This window comes from Podarcis erhardii, assembly GCF_964252035.2.
Source record: "Podarcis erhardii genome assembly, chromosome: 14".
NCBI classification, from domain to species: domain Eukaryota; kingdom Metazoa; phylum Chordata; class Lepidosauria; order Squamata; family Lacertidae; genus Podarcis; species Podarcis erhardii.
Window position 1 is genome coordinate 13185045 of NC_138503.1, and position 19930 is coordinate 13204974.

At 44.1% G+C, this 19930-nt stretch overlaps 1 protein-coding gene across 2 annotated transcripts in view; it reads left to right on the forward strand.

Annotated features, from left to right (window-relative positions):
• SEMA6D (semaphorin 6D) overlaps positions 1-19930 on the forward strand; it is a 421542-nt gene that overhangs the window by 160928 nt on the left and 240684 nt on the right. Inside the window, exon 1 of one of the 2 annotated variants that reach the window (XM_081838793.1) lies at positions 15057-15061. The exons of the other annotated variant lie outside the window; for it this stretch is intronic. The gene's annotated coding sequence lies outside the window, so the exon portion shown is untranslated. Of the gene's footprint in view, positions 1-15056; positions 15062-19930 lie in introns of those variants that run through there. 2 annotated transcript variants of the gene reach the window in all.

The window sequence follows — 19930 nt, forward strand, 5'->3', positions numbered from 1 at the left end:
TCAACTGTTGAATGTGCTTTTTCTACCACTGTTCACTCATAATTGTACCTATGAAAGATTTATGACTTAGGGAGATAATTCTGAACCATTCTGAATGTGCTCGGCATATGCTTCATGGATGACTAGTAACTCAAGCAATTAGTATCTCAGAGGACTGTTCAATAAGAGTGAGTGTACACCAACCTCAAGATTCATTTCAGACCTAGAATCTGCACTTTGGGAAGCAGCTCGCCTCTTCCCCAGGTGCTTTGTATTCTGCTCAATTTGACTCAGGGTCAATTCCGCTTCAAGAAAAACAAAGCTCCAGTTCCCACCTTGTTCACTAATAAAATAGGTCTCTTTTTTCCCTTTGGACAGAAATGGATGAAATTTGCAGGCATGGTAGCCTCTCCATAGTAGATTAAGTTTATCATATTACAGGAAAATCCATCTAGGAGCTCTTCAGCTTGGTGTCTTTAACATTTTTTATTTTCTGGCAGAATTGGATGAAATTTTCAGGCATGGTTGTCCTTCTTGAGGCATTGAAGCAAATTTCAGAATGATAGCTGTATTTGTTCTCCCCCCAACAGCAATTACAGGTTGTTGTTTTTTAAGGGTGTATTCAAGTTAAATTCACTCTACACACCCTCTTGTGTTTCATTGGTATGGATGTAGCAGGCCTGAGAAAGGAGCGCTTAGGTACAAAACTTCCAAACTTACAGACAGATGGGTTCATAGGAGTCACTTAAGTTGATTGGAGGATGTGGGGGGAGGATTAAAGAATATGCTTTCTCCCTGCGGCTTTTTATGGACACTGGAATGGGTGCAGGTTGAGTAGGTGGAGCTGTACCCCAATATCTGAGGATTATGTGGCTTTAGGCACCTGGTGTGGCTGATACCAGATGTAGGAGATGAAGAGGCAGGTAGTTGACGCTGGCAGACATATGGAGACACCAAGATACAGTTTAAATTAAAGTCCTTTTCAAAATCCAGGACAAAATTAGGGTTGATAAGAAATCTGTCTGAACCCAGGAATCTTAGTAGTTAATCCTCCATACCAACTGCTAAATTGGTTTTTAAAGAACTCTTTTCTGGAACCAAACAATGTATCTTTCATGTACTGTATATACAGATAGATATCCCCCCCCCCTTTCCTTTTCAAGTTCATTTTTGGCCTCTCAAGAAAGCTCTCGTTATTTAGCGACGGGTGAAAGTGTTGTTCTTTCCCAGACTCCTGAATGCCTCTGGATTAAATTAACTGCAGTGCGTAAGGCTGAGCAAGTCGACACTTAGAAAAGTTTCGCAAAGAAACTCAAGTGCTTCATTTAATCTCCTATAGAGGTGGAGGGGGAGGGAAGGGAAGTAGCAGTCTTTGGCATGATGAAACACATCTGAGCTCTAATGTGGGAGTCTGGATGAGGCCCAGAGAAGGAAGCACTTGAAAATTGCAAAATGGCACAGTTATGTTGTTGTTTGGTTTTAAGATAGTAACCACGTGAGGGGAATTTATTATTATTATTAGAAAGAATGAATGAAAAGAAAAGAAAGATGCTAACTAGGGAAGGGGTATGTTAAACTTCCAGCATTTTAAGAATGTGTAATGACTGGCTGCCAGTACAGCTGATTCCTGCTGGGTAATGGGGGGTGCCTACCATGTAAATATAAAGGGGGTTATTTAGGAGACCCAGTGAGCTGTGAATTATTGCCTCGGTTGTCACAAAAAGAGGGGAAAATGAGTTGCGAAAAGGAAAGGACGTGTGCTGGGTTCTGAAAAGCTTCACGAGATTTTTTGGGTGATGGGGGTGGTGGGAACTCATATGTACTTTTCCGTGAAAAGAAATATTTGTTTTGTCAGATTGCAGAGCTGCCAGCCCACTGCGATTGCTTTGTAAAATCCATTACGGAAACAAAAGGAATCTATTTTTATGCCACATGCAATGCAGAAATGAGAAGAAAATAGGCTTCCAAGCCCTACTTTCTTATCTTAACTTTTCTAATATTTGCCCACTTGCAAAAGTTAACAACTGGAGCTCCAGTCCCAAGCCAAATCAGTAGTGGGTTATTCTGTCATTAATGGGAGTTTGAGGAGGGTGGATCCTGGATTCTTTTAGAATATGGTGGGTTGGGTCTGCTGCTTCACTGCTGGGTTTTGCTGTTGGAAATTAATGAGTGGTTTCAGAACTTTCTGGAAGTTGGTTCAAAACTAGAATTTAGGTGCACTTGTGATGAGTTTAGATGACCAGCCTTCCCAATAAGAGATGGTTCTTCTTAACTGTAGGCATGCCAAGGTTGGAGAACATCAGGTCCCAGGGCTCAAATGTGGCCCTCTAAGCCTTTCTATCTGGCCCCCAGGCAGGAGTGAAACTAGGCTTTCTTTCACCCAAAGACTCTGTTCAGCATGCACACCAACACGTTTGCATACACATGGAGACTGATGGAATGGGGATGGCCACTGGGCTCAACCCTGCTCTCCCACTCATTTCATGGAAGTTGAATGACTAAAGAAGGCTATTGTGTGCCTTTGAAATGTGAAACCTTTTCCTGTCCGATCCGTAAAACCTATGTTGAAGCTAGTACTTGCTGATATAGTATATTCCTGCTCTTGAGGGTCAAGGCATAGGTGGTATTGAGGCAACACTTCATTCTGTTTTCCTGATGTTTCCTTGCCTGGCAATTTCCACATTTTGTGTCATCTTCCACACAATGTAAATGCTGCTTCTGGAAACCCAACAGAATGTAAAGGAAGTTTAGTGCTCATTTCTGTATTGTTCGCTTCCATTAAAAAAAAAAAATCCATTTGCAAACACTTTAACCTGGAAAATCATAGAGGTTTCGGATTGTAATTTCATACGACAAAATCGGGGGTTGTATTCTGGCATGCAGTTTCCTCCCACCATTGGAACATGGTGGTATATTGATCAATGAGCCACAGTTAACACAGCACAACACATAAATAAAGCGAAAAGGGAACATTGGGATCTGGGAATGAACACTGGCATTATAATCAGGAAATCTAATGCTACAGTCCCCACGTCTGAATGCACGCCTAGTCTCCACCTGTGGCAGAATGAGGTGGTCAGAATCCTGAGGCTGTCATACTTGTCCTGTCGTTTTATCCCCATTTTGAACATTTCACAATGTAAACGGTTTTGTTTTGTTTTTTTTTAAAGGCATATTGGGCTCATTCCTTGTTGGACTACTTTTCTCTTTTTGGGAGAGTTTTTTCATAGAGGGAGTCCTTCAAAGTGCATCCCATAGCCCCAGCTGTATTTGAAGCAGCAAAGCCATTCCATCAGCAGATTTCCTGTATCTGTAAACCAGACACAAAATAAGTAGGCTACCCCCAAAATCTTGATTTATATAATTAGTTCATTACGTGTCTTCCAGTGCAGTCAGTGTTGAAAGGAAGATGGAGAAAAACCCAGTCTACTTAGTTAATCCTCCACCTCCTGGGAAATGAATTTGCCTAGCGTGACTTGAAAGGCAGAAATAATAGATTTGCTTAACAATTCTGAAGTCTTTTTGAGGGTGGGCAGCCAATTCATACACCATGTTAGCTAGCCCCTATAGGGCCACTTGGGTGAACCCCATAATCAACATAGTCAACATTCCTCTGCAGCAGTGCATCACAGGAAATCCACCATTTCTTGGCCCCATTCATAGATCACAAACAGGGAGACTTGTGAATGGAGTGGTCGGTCTGCGACCCTCTAACTGTTGTTTCTTGACTACTTAGAGATGGAGGAGAAATTTGATTCAGTTTGCAATTAAAGGCAAACCTACCTAATTCACAGGGACGTGGGTGGCGCTGTGGGTTAAATCACAGAACCTAGGACTTGCCAATCAGAAGGTCGATGGTTCAAACCCCCGCAACGGGGTGAGCTACCATTGCTCGGTCCCTGCTCCTGCCAACCTAGTAGTTCGAAAGCACATCAAAGTGCAAGTAGATAAATAGGTACTGCTCTGGTGGGAAGGTAAACGGTGTTTCCATGCGCTGCTCTGGTTCGCCAGAAGCAGCTTAGTCATGCTGGCCACATGACCTGGAAGCTGTACACTGGCTCCCTCAGCCAATAAAGCGAGATGAGCGCCACAAGCCCAGAGTCGGCCACGACTGGACCTAATGGTCAGGGGTCCCTTTACCTTTACCTAATTCACACTTTCCGAAACAACAGGAAAACTGCCAACCTAGTAGTTCGAAAGCACATCAAAGTGCAAGTAGATAAATAGGTACTGCTCTGGTGGGAAGGTAAACGGTGTTTCCATGCGCTGCTCTGGTTCGCCAGAAGCAGCTTAGTCATGCTGGCCACATGACCTGGAAGCTGTACACTGGCTCCCTCAGCCAATAAAGCGAGATGAGCGCCACAAGCCCAGAGTCGGCCACGACTGGACCTAATGGTCAGGGGTCCCTTTACCTTTACCTAATTCACACTTTCCGAAACAACAGGAAAACTGAAACAGTCATCCTCATTTCCCCAAATTTTGCAATGCAGTTCTCTAGTCAAAATGCAACGTACAAAAAAATGCATCATAGTAGCAAATATTGCTTTGCAAAAAAATGTGCATTTCAAGCGAAATGCATATTAGACCTGAATTTAGGATGGGGAAAACAGAGACTGGACTTGACAGATTCTCCTGTCCTTGCTCCCATCATCCTTGGCCATGCAAACTGGGGCGAATGAGAGTTGGAGCCCAACAACATCTAGTGGGTCCCAGATTCTCCTCTGCTGCCTTTAAAGCTTCTCAGGAAACCTCAGAAACAGTTTGGAAATCGGTGGATTCACACAGTGTCATCAAGCTAAAAACTATTTCTTGTTTTTCAGTGTTTATTGCCTGTTCCCCTGCTAAAGATCCAACATCACCAATAAAGAATACAAATATATATCTCAGCTCCTTTTTTAAAAAATGCCTAATGATCTTCCAAATTTATCTATGAGGATGCATTTGTGGATAAACAAATCTTTCCTTTCATAACCCTTTAGATTTCCCATAATGCAGTCATCTGCCCAGACCTCCCTCTAATGAGCTGAAAATCTCAATAGCGCCTTTTGTTTGTAATAAATATTGCCTACTAATGTTACCAGCGCTATTGTACGATGTCTCAATAGAGGATTATTGCTTTGTGTAATACGTCAGCTTTATGCCTTCTCTTCTTGAGAGTGGAGCCGATACCAAGTGTTTAATCTGCAAATGATGCAATGAATAATGTACCCCAAATATAACATCAGCCTGTTGTCATTAAGGCTCCCAGTGAAGTCCTGGGGCATAAAATGTAGATTCGGCTGATTGATCAGTGCAGTCTTCGACACTGAGGTTTAAGGCTGAAATCTGACTTGTAAGGAAGTATAAAGTAATATTTACAAAATAATATCAGTGATAAATCACTATTGGTTATTCGTATTTATAACCCTTTCAAGGTGTCATGCACAGTTGTTCCCCTGCCCTTCCGCTGCCATATCTTCACAACAATCTTGTGAAACTGGGTCCTCCCTTAAAGAGGGCACGTATTGCGGTGAGACCTGGACAACCAACACCCTGTGTTGTGGGTGGGTTCAATTGGTAAGCCACAACACCCGATTGGTAGGTCCCTTGAAGCTGGGTACAATCTGGCTAATGGGACGCAGTCCAAATGGTTCGAGGGACCTATTTATGCCCATGCACATGACCCAGAGCTTCCTCTTTCGGCGCATGCATTCGGAACACCCGCCCACCTCTCCCTATATTTAGGGCTTTGCGCTTGACCTTCCTATGCCGTCGTGTGTTGTCTGTCGTTGGGACAGGGGCACAGCAGGGATTTTCCCCACTTGGCTGATTGGCTGGTACCATTTGGGTTTCGCCTGCCGTGTAGCAAATCGTCACAACTTGTAAGGTTGCGGATAGGCTCTGGTTCAGGTGATAGGGATGGGAGAATGCTCTCGCCATCCTTATGTGAAGGGTATTCCATTAAAGGAATCCAGGGACTCGATGGTTTGGTCAACCCCTGAGAGGGGGTTGTGCCCGTACCTGGGTCCAGGGTGACATTTGGGTCGCAGAGTTGGCCCATGCCAGGCTTTTTGCCTATCCAGGTGTTCACCCTTGGCTGACCTATGCTGGAAGCTAGTCGAACCAGAGCCTATGCAACCACTCACCAGTGGCGTGGCGTGGGGGGTGCAGGGGGGGGGCCGACCGCACCGGGCACAACATCTAGGGGTTAGGGTTAGGGGGCGCAAATCCACGGGTTAGGGGGTGCAAATCCATGGGTTAGGGGCGCAAATTACTTGCCTTGCCCCGGGTGCTGACAACCCACGCTACGCCACTGCCACTCACTTTCTGTAATCAATAAAGTTGTGGCCTAAATTCTGCCAAAAACCAAAACCAGAATTTGAGTCATGTGTGAATTTATTTAGGGGGGAGGTTTCTAGGTCTGAATACACAAATAGGCTAGCTAAGGCCACATACTGAGTATCATGTCTGAGTGCAGATTTGAACCTGGGTCTCGCCTGTCCAGTGTTTTTAATTTATACCCTCCCTCTTTCCTCCATAGAACTCAAAGCAGCTCTATGGGATATTGCTATCAGAGGCACCACCAGGTTTGAGAGGGACCTGGACAAAATGTCTCCCCACCCAGACTGACTCCACTCACCCCCCTAGCCACCAATCCCCATCAATGCCCAGTGCCTTCATAAGTCATCACAGCATTTATTTTATTTTATTTTTTAAAAATCCTGTTTTATATATGTCTCAATTTTCTCTTACTGCCAGCCGTTTTGGAGATTCATTCTTAGGAAAAGAGGCGGTGTATAGATATAAATATTTTAAGTAAATATAGTACAATAATAATTGAACCAGGTTTCATAGGTATGACTGCATGCGCTTATGTGCTTTGCCATTAAAGCTTAGAAGTTTGGCCCAACTAGAATCAATATCCAGTGCTATTTAAACACTCTGAAAATGATTATGCCATTACCTCTTCCATCCAGTTAATACAAATTATACAGTGATATTAAATTTACTGCAAACAGATCCTTAGCACTTGGATACTTCCAAAGAGAATTATTTTGCAGTTTATAAAACCAGATCTGGTTTTGGAAGGAAAGAACAGAAATATGTTATTAAATTCCATTTTGTGGTACAATATAATCAGCAATGCAATTGATACGCTACCTCGTGGCAAGAATTTAAGGAAGAAAAATAATCAGAACACAGCTTAATTGGGGGAAAGCTTGCTCTCCCCTTAAATGAATACTTCAACTTTTTGTTAATGCAGTTTTACAGAGCCAGGGAGTGAATGGAAATTGTTGAACAGCTGCGTAAGAAGCAAGTTACGCTACGACAACACACAAAAATGGAAATTGTTGACATGGCAAGCAGGATTCTGCTAGGAAGAATTGTTTGAATTCGTATTTGTTAGATAATAGCAAAGTTTCTTTTTTACATACAGTGGTGCCTCGCAAGACGAAATTAATTCGTTCCGCGAGTTTTTTCGTCTTGCGAAGCACGGTCTTTGGAAAAGCTTCAAAAATCACCAAAGTCTTCAAAAACCTCAAAAAAGGCTACCACACCCCGTGCTATGAGTTGCTCCTCGAAGTGAATGCACGGTTTTAGGAAAAAGGAAACAAACTTGCAAGACAAAGGAAACAAACTTGCAAGACGTTTTGGTCTTGCGAAGCAAGCCCATAGGGAAATCCGTCTTGCGAAGCAGCTCAAAAAACGAAAAACTCTTTCGTTTTGCGAGTTTTTCATCTTTCGAGGCATTCGTCTTGCGAGGTACCACTGTACTGTAAAAGCTGAGGTTCTGCAGAAACATTATGTGAAACATTTATGGGGAATCCTTGGGCCCTTCTGCGCTACACATTTAAAGCAGTACGAGAGACAAGAGAGCAGTGTGTGACTGGGAGCAACTTCTTCTGGGGAAACGCAACAGGTAACAACAGATCTGAGGTTCCCCTGTCCATTCCTCTCTGCATGTTCCAGTTGCTACTCAGATGGACTCTGCTTTCTCCATGGGCATTTTAAAGCAAGCAGAACAGGCTAGTCTCAACATCTGTTTGAATCGGCCTCTTCCAGGAAGAAGAATGCAGGGTCCACATGCGGTTCGCTCTCTGAAAACACTGAATATGGGGTCAACTTTGACAGGCGGATAAGGATACCCACCTGCCAACCACCTAGCGCCATTGTGACATAAGGCGGAAACTTCAAAGGGGTTCAATCTCTGTTAAGTTGTGGGTGAACATATCAGACAACACAGCGATTCTTCAAACAGCTCTTGTTTATTCACAGGCCAGAACAGAACAGAACTGAAGGGTTCAGCCAGCCTGCTTATATAGAGTTCCACTAGAACGCAACAGTAACCATTTTCTGTAACTATCCAATCACTGAACATCACTTTCAATCCCTTATTTGCATATGTGGACCTGAGTGAAAACTATCTACAGTATCCCCCTGCTGGCCCAGGGTGAGAACCTCAGTACATAACAATCTCCACGCTGTAACCAATGGGGAGCTCCCTAGCGAGTGTGGTGTAGTGGTTAAGAGCGGTAGTCTCGTAATCTGGGGAACAGGGTTCGCGTCTCTGCTCCTCCACATGCAGCTGCTGGGTGACCTTGGGCCAGTCACACTTCTTTGAAGTCTCTCAGCCCCACTCACCTCACAGAGCGTTTGTTGTGGGGGAGGAAGGGATAGGAGAATGTTAGCCACTTTGAGACTCCTTTAGGTAGTGATACATCGGGATATCAAATCCAAACTCTTCTTCTTCTTCTTCTTAGCGCAGCCAATCAGAGCTGTCAGCAAGCGTTTGCTTGTTGAGGAATAATTGGAAGTGCACTTTAGGCCCCTCTTACTTTGCAGCCATGTTCTTGCCTGACCTACAGCTGATGTTGCAGATGGATGTGGTGTCAGGGAAATTGCCTCAGGTCCAAACAAGACCCCACTGCTGGTCCTAATTAGGTCCATGGGCCAGAAGTTCCTCATAGAATGATAGACACCTATGAGAGTTGGTCATCTAGTCAAGTCCCTGCAATACAGGAATCTTTTGCACAACGCAGGGCTCAAAACCCAACATCCTGAGATTAAGAGTCTCGTGCTCTACCGACTGAGCATATCCACAGCACAAAGTAAATCCCATTGAGTTTAATAGGGTTCACTCCCAGGTGAGTGGGTATAGGATTGCCGCCTGAATCCCTGAATGATTGACGCTTAGATTTCCTTCAAGTGGGAGAAAGGTTTTTGCTATTAGAAACTCAGCATGCAGTCAAGCAATTGAGCCAGGCAAACTGTATGGATTATTTACGCTGATAAAACTGGAGCAGGGAAAAAAGCAATGAATTCACTAAACACATAAACAGAGCAAACTTGGGCGTATTTATTTTTCCATAGAAATTATTTTTGTTGAGGAGGGAGTCTTTGGGGGGGAGAGAGTTTCCCGATAGTGGGATCAGATTGATGGGTGCAGCATGTGTACATGATTTTCCCGTGACTTAAAGAGCAGGGCTAAATTAATATTTGCAGAGATAATATTGAGTTGCATTAGCCGTACCTCTGGCCTATCTCGAAAAGCCCATTAAACCTATATGATCCCATTTTAACCCCGCTGATGGCAGCTGAAGTCTGAACTTGTCTTTTGCACAGCAGAACAGAACTGTGTTGGTGTGCGCCAAAGAGATCATTATCCCCTTTCAGACAACCAATGTACCGTGAGTGATCTGGGGAGGGGAGATAGATTGCAGCTGTTGGCCGTGTCCCAGAATTCTGCACGTTCAGTAGACTGTGAGTAGGCCCTGGGCAAGTGCAAACTGTTTTGCAACCCGAAATTTTAAAGAGAGCAGGATCTGCAATTACGTAGACAACCCATGCATGCCATACTTTATGCACGAAGGGCCGGTTCACATATTCCTCTGAATGTTCATAGATCAAGGAGGGAGCCTACTGGTGCAAAACCTTGCCTCTCCTCCTTTAAGCACATTCACTTAAATGCCTAAGATGAGCCCTTCTGAGTTTGAGCATATTACACCGATCCTGGTCCGACCGCACTGGCTACCAATTAGTTTTCGTGCCCAATTCAAAGTGCTGGTTTTGACCTATGAAGCCTTAAATGGCTCAGGACCGCAATACCTCAAGGACCACCTCTTTCCATATGAACCTACCCGGACCCTGCGATCACTTTCTGAGGCCCATCTTCATGGGCCTCCTCCTCGAGAGGTCTGGAGGGTGGCAACATGAGAACAGGGCCATCTCTGCAGCGGCTCCCCCTTTGTGAAATGCTCTCCCTGGGGACGTTCGCCTGGCGCCTTCATTACACATTTTAGGTGCCAGGCAAAAATGTTCCTTTTTAACCAGGCCTTTAGTTGACCTGACTGACATCCTATACCCTTTTAAAATGTGGCTCTTTTTGGGGGGGTAGTATTGGGTTATTGTTTTTGTTTTTATTTTATATATTGTGATCTTTTCTGTGAACCGCCCTGAGACCTCCAGGTATAGGGTGGTATAATACAGTGATACCTCGGGTTAAGTACTTAATTCGTTCCGGAGGTCCATTCTTAACCTGAAACTGTTCTTAACCTGAAGCACCACTTTAGCTAATGGGGCCTCCTGCTGCTGCTGCGCCGCCGGAGCACGATTTCTGAAGCAAAGTTCTTAACCCAAGGTAATATTTCTGGGTTAGCAGAGTCTGTAACCTGAAGCATATGTAACCTGAAGTGTATGTAACCTGAGGTACCACTGTAGTAATGATGATGATGATGATGATGATGATGATGATGATAATAATAATAATAATAATAATAATAATAATAATAATAATAATAATAGAAAGGATGGGTGCATTTTTGTTTCGGGGAGGGAAAACTACATATGCTTCTCTTTAAATGCAAGCTGACCTGATTTTGTCCCTCACCCCTACACTCCAGACAACTGCCTGCATTGCTGATACCTTTGAGCTCATTGTCTTCGTTCCAACCGAAAAAAAATTGTTCCTTCCCTCTTCTTATATTCTGCCCCCCATCCCAGGTGCATGTCAAACTTTCAGAAACACTTTGGTGTCCACACCTTGCTTTAAAATATCATTCATATCTTGAAACGAAAATCTTTTAATAGTAGGAGGACTAAAGTGGTGGGATTGGGGGGGGGGCGGGTTTGAAGAAAAAGGCCTTTTTCAAGATGACCAGAGAGAAATGAGGAAGAGTGGTATAATTAGGCTGTGGTCATGTTCTGTGGAAAATTGGGTTTCCTTGGGTAATATAAATCTCTTTTTTATTATTAATTCATTGTGTATGATTAGAATCAGGTCACGCAAAAGGGCACAGTGTCCTGATCCCTGTCTAAAATGAAGTTCTGGGCTGCACAGAAGAATAAAGTAACGTATTTGACTGGGCTGGAGATAACAGAAAGTGCAACGCTGCTAATTAGCAGACATGGCAAAGTTGCTTTCTGCCATTTTTAAAGAGAGGGTTCCAAATTTAGCATTCTGCTTTAAGATTATGAAAATGCCAGATCATTCTATGGTAGTTCTAAGTGAAAGTACCAAGAATTCTGATCCTTTAACAAAAAATATGTTGGGAGCCAACCAGAACTTTGTTGGCTGGGTTTTTAAACCTGAAAAGTAGGGGGAATTGTATGTCACTTTCAATTACAATTTCCTTTACTTCCTATTCTAAGGTTAAAAAACCCAGCCAACTGTGCACCTCCCTGTCAGTCCAATTCAGTGCCATTGCCTCCCCAACTTAATACATCTGCAGCACTCTCCTTTTTTCCCCCTTTTTAAATATGGGTTTGTTGTTGTTTAGTCGTTTAGTCGTGTCCGCCTCTTCGTGGCCCCATGGACCAGAGCACACCAGGCACTCCTGTCTTCCACTGCCTCCCACAGTTTGGTCAAACTCATGCTGGTAGCTTTGAGAACACTGTCCAACCATCTCGTCCTCTGTCGTCCCCTTCTCCTTGGGCCCTCCATCTTTCCCAACATCAGGGTCTTTTCCAGGGAGTCTTCTCTTCTCACGAGGTGGCCAAAGTATTGGAGCCTCAGCTTCACGATCTGTCCTTCCAGTGAGCACTCAGGGCTGATTTTCCCTGAATCAGTCATGTGCTTATTCCACCCAATTAAGGATCACAAAGTGAATGTAATGATATCATGACTTCATGTAGACAGGGTTGCATCATATCAGGAAGAGAAACTGAAATTGAGAATTATTTAAATAGATAAGTGTTTTTTGTTGTGGTTGTTTGAAGAGCTCCCAAAATATCACTCAAAAAATGGGTTGGGGTTTCTTTTGGCACTGCTGGGGAAAAAATAAAGTTTTATGTAGGGATGCATGGATTAGTCCATTTCCAGACAGTGTCAGTGTGACGTGAATCATAAGTCAGTTCTGTTTTTGCATTAATGGCCCCATCGCATGCCACTTTAAACAGTCATGACTTCCCTCTAAGAATCCTGGGAACTGTGGTTTGTTAAAGGTGCTTAGAGTTGTTGGGAGACCCCTTACAGCAGGCACCCCGAAACTCGGCCCTCCAGATGTTTTGGGACTACAACTCCCATCATCCCTGACCACTGGTCCTGTTTGCTAGGGATAATGGGAGTTGTAGTCTCAAAACATCTGGAGGGCCGAGTTTGGGGATGCCTGCCTTACAACCTTCACAAAACTACAGTTGTTCTGTAAGAAGAGAAATGGACTGCCAAACCACTCTGAACAGTATAGCTTTGTGAAGAGAATACAGTATCCTAACATTTCTCCCACCACCCTTAACAAACTATTGTTCCCATGGTTCTTTTGGAGAAGCCACACCTGTCCAAGTGGTATAAAAGAGCTTTCGATGTATGGTGCAGTTCTTTACACATTCTGTTAGAATTTGGGGGCTGAAATTTATACCACAGTATTATACCACAGTATCCAGAACAGTAGGGACACGGGTGGCGCTGTGGGTTAAACCACTGAGCCTAGGACTTGCTGATCAGAAGGTTGGCGGTTTGAATCCCTGCGACGGGGCGAGCTCCCATGGCTCGGTCCCTGCTGCTGCCCACCTAGCAGTTCGAAAGCACGCCAAAGTGCAAGTAGATAAATACCTTCCTCCGGCGGGAAGGTAAATGGTGTTTCCGTGCACTGCTCTGGTTCGCCAGAAGCGGCGTAGTCATGCTGGCCACATGACCCGGAAGCTGTATGCTGGCTCCCTCGGTCAATAAAGCGAGATGAGCACCGCAACCCGAGAGTCGGTCACGACTGGACCTAACCGTCAGGGGTCCCTTTACCTATCCAGAGCAGTATGAAACCCAAAGGCTTGTTGCATTCCAATCCATGCATTAGTCCAGGAGATGATAATTTGGATGGTTTTCCTTACAAAATGAAGGCCATATTTTCCATCCCTATGGGTGTCTAATTTCTAGAGATATCATTCCCAAACTGTATGAAATCACCAGCGTCTGTGTCATTGACTTGAATGGAGTCTGCATAGCGCCAAGGGGATTATAACTATAACCTTAATAGTAGGGATGGGGAGGGGAAGCAATTTGATTCAGTTCTCATTAAAAGGTGAACCCACTTAATATGAACTTCCTGAAACAGGACTGGAACAAAACGCAGACATCCTTAGAAAACCATACTTCTCACAATCGTGCAGTGCAGTTCTCTAGCTAGGTAAAATGTAACAAAAAGTGCTTTGGAGTAAAGTGTGGATAAAAATGCATCTGTTGGGGAAAACAACATGTAAAGGAGTGTTTTATTAGGGGAAATCTCTTTGCAAAAATGTGTATATTAGGCAAGATCACAAAGCAAATAGGTATACAAGGCGAAATTTGCACTAAAACACTGGTGGATGTTCAAGAGGACTTTAAAAATGGCATAAAGGTAAAGGTAAAGGGACCCCTGACCATTAGGTCCAGTCGTGGCCGACTCTGGGGTTGCGGCGCTCATCTCGCTTTACTGGCCGAGGGAGCCGGTGTACAGCTTCTGGGTCATGTGGCCAGCATAACTAAGCCACTTCTGGCGAACCAGAGCAGCGCATGGAAATGGCGTTTCCCTTCCCGCCGGAGTGGTACCTATTTGTCTACTTGCACTTTGAGGTGTTTTCAAACTGCTAGGTTGGCAGGAACAGGGACCGAGCAACGGGAGCTCACCCCATCACAGGGATTCAAACTGCCAACCTTCTGATCAGCAAGCCCTAGGCTCTGTGGTTTAACCCACAGTGCCACCCGCGTCCCAAAAGTGGCATACTGGTGTGGAAATGTGGAGAACTGGATAAATTGAGAGGCTTCTGAAATCAACAGATTTACCTATCTCTAAGTGATGTGAGCGTAATTCTTCAGTGGCATGAAATCATCACAGCACAAGATGGATGTGAAATATTACCGTGGGCAAGAAAGGCAGCTTCTCAACAGTGCTCGGTTATCCTCCACCCCAGTTGTGTTTGATTCTTGCCTGAAGTGAACATGCCAAGTGTTGCTATTAAGTAATTTGTGCCCCCAGAGGTAACCCTGCCCATCAACACACACGGAGGGCTTGGGTTTTAAGCAAAGTTAATCGTCAAACTTGGAAGACAGAAACACCTGCAGTTCTACTTGACTTAAACCCACCGCAGAGCAGACTTCAACCTATTCTGTAATGATTGCCCTGCTTCTAAGTTATTATAGTTAAGGCACAAAATCTGCCTCACAATGCTATCTCTATTCATATATAAGCCTTGTAGTACAGATTGGAGCGGGGCGGGGGGAGCAGATAATTAAGATGGTGAGAGCTATACATTTTGCCAGCAGCTGCATTAAAATGGAACCGTTTGAAGTTGGCTTTCAGCAATTACATCAGAGTACTTGTTTGAGAACTTTTAAGAAATAAAGCAGAATTCTCTAAGCCACCATTGTAGTCCCCACCCCACCCCCAGTAAGTATTATTTATCATGTCTAATGACAGATTGATTTAAATTAGCTCTGGCTGGGAAAGCAGACTTCCTTTGACAAGGGATAATTCAAGATGCATGGGGAAAATGGTGCCACTTATTCATTTTCCCCCTTTGTTCCACAAAATACCATGATTAAGATAAAGTGGGTGAGATATATATTATGGCGGCATTTAGAAGCTTAAACACAAACCTGATCTCTGTGTGCATGAAATGGAATCGCGGCTTCCTTCAAAGTGCAGCTGGGATCTCAAGGGTCGGATGCTTTTGCATAGGTCTTGGGGATGGCTGAGTCCTGCCACAAGGCTTCCAGGTAAACAGGAGCCTCTGAGGACAAGGTACATACCCCCCATACCATCTCTGTGGGTCAGCAGGTGGCACTGTGGTCTAAACCACTGAGCCTCTTGGGCTTGCCGATCGGAAGGTCGGCAGTTCTAATCCCCGTGACGGGGTGAGCTCCCATTGTTCGGTCCCAGCTCCTGCCAACCTAGCTGTTGGAAAGCATACCAGTGCAAGTAAATAAATAGATATTGCTGTGGAGAGTAGGTAAATGGCTGGGGAAGCTCAGCCAGATGGGCAGGGTATAATTAATAAATATAAATATATATATATATATTTGATGTTGTTATTTCCCTGCTCAAAGAATTCTGGGTACTGTAGCTTGTTTAAGAGTTGCTGGGATTTGTAACTCTGTGAACTCCCATGCTCAGGAATTTTTTTAGGAAAAGAATGTGCTTCTGTTGTACTTTAAAGGTATAGTGTCTACCCAGCCTTAGTGTTTCTCGTTTTTCCAGTCTGGGTCCATTAAATGCAATGGGTCTACTTTGAGTAGAAGTTACTTGGCTATAGCCTTTCCCTCTTCAGCACTTTTTCAGAAAGACCTCTGCTTCCCCCATCTCCCAGTATATGGAAGAAAGCTTTGCACGGGGCAGGTGACATTAATTGCAATATGAGCCGAGGAACACTCATCCATCATGACTACTTTACTTAAAGCCAAGTAAATGGGCCTATTTTCTTCTGTCAGATGTTGAAGGGAATGAGGTGTCCCACAGAGCTGGAATGCTGAAAGTTACACTACAACTGAGGATAATTTGGGAAAGTGGCGAAATTACCTGGCAACTATATCTGAGATAATGTGATTCCTGATCCATTTCAAAGCACTTTGGATACACCCCAGGAAAGTAGGTGGGGGGTGGAGAGGCTCCACACAGATGTTTGATACACTAGACAACCACCAACTCTGCTTCCTGTGTTGCAACTAAAGTAACCATCAATGCCTTTGAAGGCACACCTGTGCTGAAGTAAGCAATTGCATTAGGAGGGAGAGAGATTGGGATCCAGGAATAGCATCCTTCACGCAGCAGGTTGAAAGCTCCCCAAAGGCCAGCTCTCCTTTATTTTAGTGGAACTGAGTTTGTTTCTGTGTTCTTCAAGAAGGTGTTTGTTGAACTTAACTCATAAACAAGACCATCTCATTTGAAAAATGTACTTTATATTGTTTCCACTTGACGTAAATGTTTACTTTTACTAGGCAATCCTGTACATGTCTGCTTAAAAGGAAATCCCATTTAATTCAATTGAGCATTTTCTCAGGCAAATGAGAATAATAATAATAATAATAATAATAATAATAATAATAGTAATAATAATATAGGCAAACAACCAAAATAATAGATTTTTTTAAAAAAAAACCCAAAAAACTTTTAAAATAAAAGGCCTCATTAGCGAAAGTGCGCCTCAGGTTAAGAACGGTTTTGGGTTAAGAACGGACCTCAGGAACGAATTAAGTTTGTAACCCAAGGTACCACTGTATACAGAACACAACACCAGAAGGAAAAGATAGAAAGAGAACGTGAAACCTAGGCTCCTTCTGGTCTTATTATTATAGTCAGCATGACTTGACAGAAGAGATAACAGAACCAGTTTAACCCAGCTGCTCTGAAGGAATAATCCACACATCATGAACCTTCTACTTGTTTCTTTTCCACAGAGAAGGTTCCAGAACCCTCTTGAATTAATTAGAATAGGAAAGATCTCTGCACACCACACCAATGCTTTCTGCACCAAGAAATACAAACTGACACAGAATTATCCACTCACCAACCATATTCTGCACTGGCTGAGCTTCCAGGCCATCCTTATTGGCTGGCCTAAGGAAAAGTGGGATATGCCAGGATCAAATAAAAAACCGGGACTGCTTTTGTAAATCTGGGGTTTTCCCTGGAAAGTAGGAACGTTTGGAGCATCTGGAAGAGTCCAAGGGGCCAGAGATAGAGGTGGGGCGGGGGCACAATTGGCCCCTGGGCCTGAGTTTGCCAATGGTAAATGCCAGCACTTTGAATTAGCCCCAGAAATGGATGGGAAGCCAGCAATTCTATAATATAAGGATCCGTTTGTAGGAGAAATGTAAGATAACACAAGTCTGCTAACACTTCTCTGTGTAGCTTCTGCCCAATAAGAGTCGCAAGCAATCCCATCTGAGCACGGAGGAAAGTGAGATGTCTTTTGTGTTATTTGCCTAGAAGTGTGTGGTTTCCCCCCCCCCCTCCATCTCACTATGGGTAGCAGCTGTGACAATGTGAACATCTGGGACGAGCGCAGTAGCTGTGAGACACGCTTAAGTGTCACAGACCCACCCTCCAGCGAGGCCGGTGCTTTTCATTTCTGCCACAGAGAAGCGTCAAAAACAGCTCAGATGAACCTCGGGTTTCAATTTGGCATGAAATGTATAGCTCTGAATAGGAGCGACAGATAATTTCCTCCTTGGGTTCTGCCACCTAGCATTATTTTTTCACAGTTTCAAATTAATATTTGTGAAGAGAAAATAGGGATGCCTCAGAAGAAGAAGGCGAAAAATAGGATGGCACGATTTCTCTCTTTCACCTTGCAGGACTTAACTTTCCAAACTGATTATTCTGCAGAGTTAAAGAGAGAGAGAGAGAAGGAAGAAAAAGTTATGTTGATTAGTTAACTCGTTGCCATCCTTCAGCAGAGAATGTATCACACCGGCCCAGTCCAAGTTGCTCAGATGAGCTCTGCTTTAATCAACCTTTGTAAGACCAGCTCTAGATTTAAATGGACTCTTCCTGCATCGGTGAGCTTGCCTGGCACTGGGAGCAAAGGATTTATGTTTCCCACAATGCCCTGGGAGAGAACAATGTTAGGCAAGGAAATTCACATGGTGGCTTGAGAAGCCAGGGAAGGTGCGAGTTCTTGGAATCGGCCTTGGCATTTGCCGAGGTTGCCAGGTGTTGGTGCCAAACCTGATTTCAGTAGTCTATGTGCTGTAGTGTGATGTAATGGATAGAGAGACTTGGGTCACATGAAGAGCGTGCTTTTAAAGCACTCTTGTGCCACTTGAACACACATGGCTTCACCCAGAGAATCCTGGGAATTGTAGTTTATTAAGGATGCTGGGAATTATAATTCCTAACAGCTCTCAGCATCCACAACAAACTCCAGTTCCCAGGATTCTTTGGAGGAAGCCATGACTGTTAGAGTGACACAAGAGCTCTTTAGGTGTATGGTTTGGATGTAGTGGAGGGATGTGGGTGGCACTGTGGGTTAAACCACAGAGCCTAGGACTTGCCAATCAGAAGGCCGGCGGTTCGAATCCCCGCGACGGGGTGAGCTCCCATTGCTCAGTCCCAGCTCCTGCCAACCTAGCAGTTCGAAAGTGCAAGTAGATAAATAGGTACTGCTCCGGCAGGAAGGTAAACGGCATTTCCGTGTGCTGCTCTGGTTCACCAGAAGTGGCTTAGTCATGCTGGCCACATGACCCGGAAGCTGTACGCCGGCTCCCTCGGCCAATAAAGCGAGATGAGCGCCGCAACCCCAGAGTCAGTCACGACTGGACCTAATGGTCAGGGGTCCCTTTATCTTTACGTTTTATGGATGTAGTAACCTGGGATAGCTCAGTTGGTAGAGCATGGGACTCTTAAATCTCAGGGTTGTGAGTTCAAGCCCCACGTTGGGCAAAAGATTCCTGCTTTGCAGGGAGTTGAAATCGATGACCCTCGTGGTCCCTTCCAACTCTTTCAATTCTGTGATTCTGTGATTCCATGACCCTTGTCCTGAGAGGCTTCCAGTCTCAGAAATCAGACAAAAGGGACAATGGAGAAATAAGGAAAGGAAATAGAAGGAAGGAGTAAACAGGGAAAGAACGTGTGATTGTTTCAGTTACATGTACAGAAGCTGAGCTATGGTAGGTCACGAGGATCAGCAGGGCAGAGGTAGACAAGAGGCTGAATGGTTCAGTAGTAATGTACATGTTTTGTAGTGCATTGAATAACAACACACACACATACACACACACACACACACACACACACACACACACATCTAAGACTGGTTCACCTGAAGCCTTCTTTGCTATCATTGTGGCAACAAAGACATTTTTGTCCGGAGCAGCCCCATGCCTTTTAAACAACTGTAGGTAGCCTTTTCACGTGGCCTATTCAGTGATGGCCCCCTGTTTTAATTACATATTTTATTTATATGCTGCTTACTGACCACTTCAAACTTTCTAAGTTGTTTACAAAACATAAAACCAATTGCGTTTGTGAAACACTCTTCCGAAAGTGTCTGTCCTGGGGCTTATCTTAATGGGCAGTATCCAACCAACCTGTTATGTCAGCTTGTGGGTTTCCACTTGCACAATGGAACTTGCCCCACTTCCTCACCCCTCGCCATCCCCACATTGGCTCTGAAGGCTTGGGAAAAACCTAGAATGGATTTAGGTGGCCCAAGAGGGGGAAGAGAGGGGGAAATTTCCACTGTACAAAGAGAAATCGTTGGGCTGACAGAATGAGTTAGTTGGACACCACCCAATGTCTTTTCCCCTCCTTTGTTACCAGGCAAAACTTTTTATTTTCCCTGCCCTATAAAATTTTATTTTATTTTAATCTGTGTATTCTTATCTCAGTTGTTAAATTTTAAACCCCTTCTGGACATACTGCTTGGATGTAAAATCCACACTTGAACAGAGAATGGGAGAAAAAATGCTAAATTCCTTCCAACCCATGGTGGCTGAAGGTTTTGAAATGTGAAACCATGCTTACCTGTAGGGACACCCAGTGTGGTTTAGAACCAAAATCATGTA